The following is an 8,865-nucleotide window of genomic DNA, read 5'->3' on the forward strand; positions in this document are numbered from 1 at the left end:
TCCTCTCGTGAAATACCAAATCATTCACGCATGTGCGAAGTGTTATATGTTTAGAAGATTTGCTATCCTCACTCCATATAATTTCTCTTAGCATGTCAAGCTACTGACTGATTTGATCAAGGAAAATAAGTTCTTTCATAAGAGCTAATCCATACTTAGACATGGAGCCTTGTTATCCTCGATGATGGTGTCCAAATGAGAACCCAGTTGCATTTTGACGTACAAATTCTATGTGGGCACGAATGTCTTGACATTGTGTTCATATGTCTTAAATCAAACTCGTGATTCAAGAATTGCTTGTGTAGTTCATATCATTAGAATCTTGCGTCTTCATTTTTCTTCTCAGTCATCTTGAGTGTGAGGTGTCTCGGCACCAATCAGATCTAATTCTCTGGCAGATATGATGGTTGGAACATTTCTCAATAATTATAACTTTGGTCTTTAGGAAAACCGGTACAGTGATGTCTTGTTTGGCACACTGGGTCGGAGGACCTATTGTTATAAATCCTTCCATATGTAAGGTTCGCCATTCTACCATGAGGAAATTGTATGACTTAACTTTGTAAGTTGTCCCTCCTGGTTCCTCTTTGTATATCCATAAGTACAACCTTTATCTGATGACCATGTCGATGCTACCCCAAAGCACGGATGTGGTACTCTAAATTCATCAGGAACAATTGGAAGCGCGATGCTAAATTGTTCTTGATCAATTATCCAAACCACATGGTATGGATAAACATGATGATTCTTCTTGTCTCTTTACCAAGATGGTTATGTACTGGATGACCTATCATGTATACCATACTCTAGGATTTCCTCGGGAATGGTATACTCTAATGCTTGTGTGTGTGAACACATTTTCCCTTCCCATTGGTCTGTTTGATTTTTATTGTAGCACAACTTATCTAAGCAGTGTTAATTCCCTGCTTAGGTAAAATTCTTGGTGTACAACTCTGTCAGTAAGACCGTGTTACTATTGTGGATAACATTCCGGTAGCCGTCGGTGGACAGAACCTTGCCTATTGGCCCGCCTCGTTTCAACGAGCAGGGAAAATGGTTCTATTCGTTCCCCGCCCTTGGTATCGACGATGTTGCCAATATAACTGATAGGTTATCCTCTGACATGTCTTGTTACCAAGACCATTTAATATGTCACCCCTCTATCTACTCTCGGCCCACATGGTGGACCCATAACCCAAAGTTCCATAGGATTGAAACCTGACTCTCCTGCACCTCTTTGACTCCAAAGTATCCTTTACACTTGGCTTCGTATGAAATTCTCGAGCCACCGTTCAATGTACTGATCACTCTTCGGTCCGGATATTATCCAACATACTAAAGATCAAGTCCACATTTTTCATGACAATCTGAAGGTTGCTCAGTCTCGTCAAATGAGTCGGTATGACCGTCATCATCAAGATATGGTATATCAACCTGGCGTAAAGGCTGATATTCACGTCACACCAATGAGAGGTGCTCATTGTTTTAAGATCAAGAGCAAGTTAGCTTCTCGCTATATTGGTCCTTTCTTTGTTGTCGAAAGGCGAGAAAAAATGGCTTATCAATTTGGAACTGCCAGCGAACCTTTCTCAGGTTCACGATGTCTTCCGTGTTCCTCAGCTCCGTTGCTGCTTCCAGGATCCTATTCGAGCAGTGGATCATGGTATGCTTGAGCTGCAACAAGACATCTCTTATAAGAAGCATCCGGTCCGCATTCTCGACCAAGCCGAACGTAAGACTCGTCGCAAAGTCACCAAGTTCCTTAAGGTGCAGTGGTCAAATCATTCTAGAGCTGAAGCCACTTGGGAACGCAAGAATCATCTTCGTGATGAATACCCCGAACTCTTGCCTTCTACCCCTTAATTCTCGGGACGAGAATTCTTGTTAGTGGGGGAGAGTTGTGACATCCTCTGATTGGTGCTACAGTAACTCCTGTAGTCAAGCGACAGTAATCCCACGCTAGTGAAGCCACGTCATCATAAATTCTATCGTGGATCTCGTGTTAGTCGAAAAACCAGTCGAGTTCGAAATTTACGAATAAAGTCGAACGAGAAACGTTTCGTGATGTTAAGTAAAAATGTCGGGAGAGTTGTTGAAATTCCCTAATATGTTACAAAAACGGATCGGACATTTTTAATTGTATTAAAAGTCCTATATAGTTAGAACAGAAAGATATAAATATATAAGAAAATAATAAATGATAGAATGTCAGAAAGTAAAAGAAAGAAAAAAAAGAAAAAAAGAAGGCTAACAACCGAACCCCCCCCCCACCTGGCCCAACTGGGCCTAGTGGCCCAACCGGCCAGGCCCCAAATCGCCCCCCACCCGAACCCTAGCCCCCCCTCGCTACTCCCCCTTTTCCCAGCGCCGCCGCCAGGGCAACAGCCCCCCACATCGCCACCAACCCCCCTGGCGATCTACCCACGCTCCACCTCTCGTAACCCCCCTGCCCCACGATCTCCCTCTCTCCCACCGAGCCCTCCTCTCCTCCCGTGGCCTCCTCTCCAAGAGCCCCTCTCCCCCCCACGACCCTCCTCCCCCGGCGCCCCCCCCTCACGGCCTCCTCCTCCCCCGGCGCCCCCCTCACGGCCTCCTCCTCCCTTGGCCCCCCCTCACGGCCTCCTCCTGCCCCGACGCCCCCCCCTCCCGACCTCATCCTCCCCCGGCGGCCCCTCCCCTCTCCCGGCCGGCGAGCCCCCCCTCCACCGCGCCGGCCAGCAGCACCACACTCGGCCTCCACCCCGCCGGCAGGGGCCCTAGCCACCTCGGCCCTCCACCTCGGCCGGCCATCCCCCAGCCCACCATCGGCCGGCCCCCTTCACCAACTCCGGCAACCACCACCACCACGGCCACGGCATCCCGGCCACCTCGGGCTCCTCCTTGCCGGAACCGCGCCGTCACCGTCACCGTCACCGCCTCGTCCGCCTCCACGCCGTCTCCTCCCTCTTCCCGCGAACTCCGGCTTCACCGGCCCCTCCCGTCAACGTCGGTGAGCCCCTCCTCGGGCTCCTCCCACCATGTCGTTCTCCTCGCCGCCCCGGTTCCGTTCCGGCAAACGGGACCCCGATCCGTCGACGGTAGACATCGGTAGGAGGGTTTGAAGTTTAGGTTCTTCTATGTTAGTTAGCAGAGAGTTGTTTCTCTGTTGTGTGTTAACATAGAGGGAGATGAGAGTTTTGAGAGAATAAAAAAAACAAATGTTGTATTCCGTATGTATGTATATATGTATTTGATACCCGTATTTATGTATGTATTGCATATATAAATATTGGAGGAATACGATATTTGCATGTTTATATCTATGGAAAAAATCGAGTATATGGCCTATGTCACTTACCGGTGGGGCCATACCTCCACACCCACTTACAGGGAGGCCCCACACTCGCTTTGAAGAAAATGGAAATTAAAATATAAATAATAGCAATATATGTTTTTATTAAATAAATAAATAAATAGATATAAAAATTAATTAATGAGTTAATGAATTAGTTAAATAAATATATAAGTTAATCTGTTAATTAGAATAATTAATTAAGATAATGAGAGAATGCCACGTGGGTCCCTCATTAAATTAATCTGATTAGATAATATTTAATCTTAAATAAAACTTGTGCCTATGACGTTCGGGACCCGCAAGTCAGTTGACCAGTCAAATGTTGATGTCAGCATGACATCGCGATGATGTCATAATAGGATTTTATTAAATCATTTAAATCTGTTTTTATTTCCTAAATAATTAATAAAACTTTGAAAATTAATATTAAATAATCCGTAAGTCAGATCAAAATAATTTCAACATGAAAGTTGATCAGCAGAACGAGACGAACCCGGATACACGGCCCGTTCGTCTGTCACGCGTCCCTAGCATAGCAAACTTGGAACTTTTCCTTCGATTCCAGTATAACCGGTAGTAGCCCGAGACCGGGAAAATATCGTCAGATATTCTTCCGACCTGTCTATGACGGATGTTGCTGCGTTAGCTCATGTCTAGCCTGCATATTTCCATGTCATGTTTTGTGTTGCATCGGTGCTATTATTTATTGTTTCTTCCCCCTCTTCTTACCGGTAGACCCCGAGACTGACGCTGCTGCCGGGTACATCTACGACCCTGCCGATCAGTCCTTTGCCGCAGAGCAGCAAGGCAAGCAAACCCCCCCTTGATCATTCCTATATCGCCTATGTCTTTCTTCCTACGGCTTGCATTAGTATTTTTGCTACTGTTGTAGTTAGCTCCTATATCTGATGCATAGCCTGTTTTTGATGAACTGCTACTTTCAGTCCTGTACCTTTAACCTGCATAGTATAGGTGGAGCAGTCATCCCCTCTGACCCCGTAGTTCAGTTGCCCCGCTTGTTTTCAAATCTCGATCTTCGATCGACGAGCCAGACCCAACATAGCACATTCACCCCCTTCGTTGTACGACGCTATAGGGATACTATCGGGTACCGAGGGTGACACCTCACTAAGTACTCCTGATGATATCTCTGTAGTATAGCTAGTCGGTCGTGGTTATCGAGGGTGATTCCTCTTTCACCATTCCCGATGACGTCTCTGTCGTGCCACCCCGCGAGTGTGGGACCCACGAGGGTGATTCCTCTAAGCCCACCTTGACGGGTACTTCGTTCGGAATCCAACGAGGGTGATACCTCGGATCCCCCTCGATGTTACAACCACACAGTTACTCAACCATGTTAATGGGATCATTGGTGATTAGTTGTAAGACGGGTGGATTCCCGTGAGACTGTGTTGATGGCCTAATTAAAATGCTAATGGATTTGGGTATTTGATCTGGGTTGGTTGGAGACCTTTTCGCACTAACCGGCTACGCGGGAAGAATTATGGGTACTCGGCGTCGCGGTATCAGCCGAAGCTTTTCAGAATTATGGGTACTCGGCGTCCACGGTTACAGGACGACTTGGAGTTGTGCCCCGATCTTTTACAACTACAATTGTTACTTAACTGGAATTAGTTTGCCTCGGGATTGCTTCCTCGCAGGGAGTCGAGGGAGGATCTTTAGGCGTGACCTCACTTTAATATTGCTGCAACAATATGACTATTATTGTGTTACCCCTGTTCTACTCTCGTCTATTGCTGCAAGACCCTGAAGATGCTAGTCTTCGATAGGACTAGGCCTTCTCTCTCTATTCTCGCATTGCTGCAGTCAGTCCACATATAACCCCCTTCTTTGATACTGATGCATATTTAGAATAGTTCTGATGTAAGACTTGCGAGTACTTTGGATGAGTACTCACCGCTGCTTTGCTCCCCCCCTTGTCCCCTTGATCCGTTTGCTGCGACCAGATGATGGAGCCCAGGAGATGGAGGTCCCCGCCGCCGACGACTGCTCCCCCGACGGTGCCTACTACTACGTAGAGGCCGCTGATGATCAGGAGTAGTTAGGAGGTTCCCAGGCAGGAGGCCTCGCCTCGTTCGATCGTTGTATCTTTTGTGCTAGCCTTCTCTAAGGCACCCCATGTTTTATGTCTGTACTCAGATATTTTGTTGCTTCCGCTGACTCGTGTGTTTATCGAGCTTTCGTATTCTAGCCCTCGAGGCCCCTGGCTTGTAATATGAAGCTGATGTTATTTTTATTTGTGTCTAGAGTTGTGTTGTGATATCTTCCCGTGAGTCCTTGGATTTGGTCGTACGCATTTGCGTGTATGTTTAGCGTACGATTAAGCCGAGGGCGTCACACCTGCAAAGCCGTCTTTCTGCACCGAAGGCGTGTTTTCTAAAATGCACTTTCGCCCTCTTCCCAGCTGCACTGCTCAGGGACCCGGATGTGAATATCTTTATTGCAGATCAGTCCCTGGCAGTCAAACCCTTATATCTTTTTACCCGTAACTCCGATCGAGGTGACTCCAAAGCCCACGTCTTCGTCTCGTCGAGCCCGTCATGATGGTATAATTTTCATTATGTGTTCGTGTCACACCCAGTTTTTGGCTTCCTGACTAATTAACTTATTTCAAAAAGTAGGACCAATTAATTTTTTTTGTGAATGCTTGTGATGCTTGAATTGACTATTGTTTGCGTGCTTGCTTGAATGCATGTGATTGCTCCCCATTAATTCTTGCCATCCTCCAACTCACCTCCTCATCCCATGTTCTCCTGCCTAATAATCATGACATGTGATTAGGAAAAATATCTATCTTCACCAAATATTATTTTCACCAAAAAGCATTTCTTTGAGTTAAACTTTCAAACCCCTAAGATGAGGTTTGTACAACAAGTCCTCAATTGGGGAACTTATTTTTGCACCAATTATTTTATTTAAAACCTATTATCAAAATTTATTCCAAAAACCACAATATTATTATTTTAAAAGTTATTTTATTATTTTATTTAAATGCCTTTCTCTGAGGCTAGAAATGGTCTCTTATGAAGGGAAGTTATTTTTATTGCTTTCAGAATATTTAAGAAAATTTAGGAAAACTCAGTGGATATATTTATTCCATATATATGAGTTTCAACACATGGTCATGTTCAAAATATTGGGCAAACCCCTCCAAAACCATTCCTGCCTATTTCAAGATTTTGAAATATTTCTATTAGAAATATTCTCAATAAATTCCAGTAAAATTCTAACATGTCATCTATGATATTATTGATGATCTTGCCAAGTTTCATCTCAATACAAGTTGATTTGGCTCCCCTAATCATTCTAAAACCCTATCTGTCCAGATACAAATTTGAGCAACTCTACATTGAGAAGTGTCTCCAATTGTGCTCAATTTTGGTGGACATGTTGTAATACTCCAATAAGGCATCCACACCAAGTGGTACTTCAAGGAGAATAGATGAACATGTCCTAAGACCCTCAAAACCCTCTCTGTTGATTTCTGACCTTGGTAAACTTTACATTATAAAGTTTCTCCAATTGGCCTTAAACTTTTTGTGCATGCCTTAATGCTCAAATAATGCCGCTACACCAAATATTGGATTTGTGGGAATTGATTTGAATAGGGTTGTAAGAAGAAATCCATTTCTGCCCATTTCATGGGTTTTCCAAGTCTACATTGGAAAACTTCTCCAGCAAATTCCAAATTTGGTGTGCAAGCTTATTTTCATCTATTATTTGATCCTGTTAAGTTGCATAGCCATTGCAATCCATCTGGTAGCCTAACCACAGATCAAACACCTTGTGTGCACTCACTAAATTGGCTTCTTTTACCCCTTCCACTTTTACCCTTGAGCTCAACTTTCTACCACAACTGTCTCTAGTTACATTTTACCTCCAGTAATATTCCCATGGCCACTGGTCAATTATTGGAGAAAGATCCTTTGTAACTACCTCTCATTTTCACCCTTGGCAACACTGTTTTACCCCTCTTCCCATACTTCTGCTTAAGCTAATACCCCCAATTCCTTCCAGAGCCGGTCAGGGAAGGCTCCCCCTATTGCAGCCCCTCTGCGGGTGCCATGTGTGGGAATGGGGCGGCGCAGCCTCCTGAGCCTGTCGGTGCTCTCACCTGAGCAGGGGGTGGCCCGAGATGCAGCGCCCGCGCGGCAACCTCCACCCCGCTGCTCTCTCGTGTCGGCGAGAGGAAGGGGACGACCCTGCAGGCGGGGCCTCCTGGTCAACCACTCCAGCCGGCCAGCTCGAGTAAGTGGTCACGCCCCGTCCAGTGGGTGTTTCCCTCGCGCGGTGGCGCCTTCCCTGAAGTGCGCGTCCGACGTGCTCGGGTGCTCGCGGCTGGAGCCACTAGGCCGGCCCGAAGGCCTATCTAGCGCCGGTGGTGCAAAATAACCCCCCAGAGGCTGAGCTTTTCTCATTTTCATTTTCTCATAACTTATAAATTCCACCATAAATTCATACTGACTCTAAATTACTTGGTTCAAATTTCTACAGGTTCCTAAATTCGAGCTCTATCCACCTATGTGCCTTGCACATTTTTCCAAGACATGTTTCTGTGGTGTTTTATTTAAAATCCAAATATGGATATAAATGTCCCACCTTTCAAAATTCCTATAGGTTCCAAATCAACTCCAAATGGAGTGATTCCAACTCCTAGGGCCTTCTAAAATCATTCCCTATTTTTAGAACCTTGGTCAACATTTTATTCAGGCTTTATTCTGTTGCATAAAATAAATAGCATCCTATTGCTATTTACTCCATGTTAGAAAATTCCTATTATATTCATTTCAACTTCAAATCCAGTGAAACAACTTCCTAAATATTTCTAAAATCATGCCCTGTTTATTGAGTGCCTCCACTCATTTTTAAGAGAAACATTTTTGTAGGCTTCTTCAATAATAACCTATTTCTCTTTCCATCCATTTAAAAATCCTTGATGATTCAAATATCCTATGGGAAGCTTCAGGTATTTTTCTTATGAGGAGAGAGGTCCAAGAAAAATAAAACTTCTATTTTTGTGGCACTTTTATTTCTGCTTGCTGTGTGGCTTACCGTGGTTTTTTCTCACGATAGTTGACGGGTAGAGGAGTATTCGGAGTTGGAGCGGAAGACCTCGAAGACCCCGAGGACTTACGTGACCAAGGCAAGCAGCCCTTTGACCATGACTGAGCATATGTTACTTTGCATGTTAAAATAGCAAGTATTTCCGTTGCATATGATCATAAGTGTCGGTAATCATTTGATATGATTTTACCGAAGTCTCCCCCCCAAAGCACATGCATTGAGCTTGACCCTACCCTTGAGGGTCATGCTAATACCATGTTGACAAGTACAAATAACAGTAGTATTATCATGAGCATGATGTTGTCATAAAGCAAGAGTTTATGAAAACCCCGTCGGGTGCCACTAATGCCCGAGGGTGATGATGAGTTGGTGGTCACTTTTGGTGAAGTGATGCACCCAGTATTTGTGTGAGTATGATTTCGGAAATGGGAATAGATTTATGACGC

Source organism: Hordeum vulgare, chromosome 2H (assembly GCF_904849725.1).
Source record: "Hordeum vulgare subsp. vulgare chromosome 2H, MorexV3_pseudomolecules_assembly, whole genome shotgun sequence".
Lineage (NCBI taxonomy): Eukaryota > Viridiplantae > Streptophyta > Magnoliopsida > Poales > Poaceae > Hordeum > Hordeum vulgare.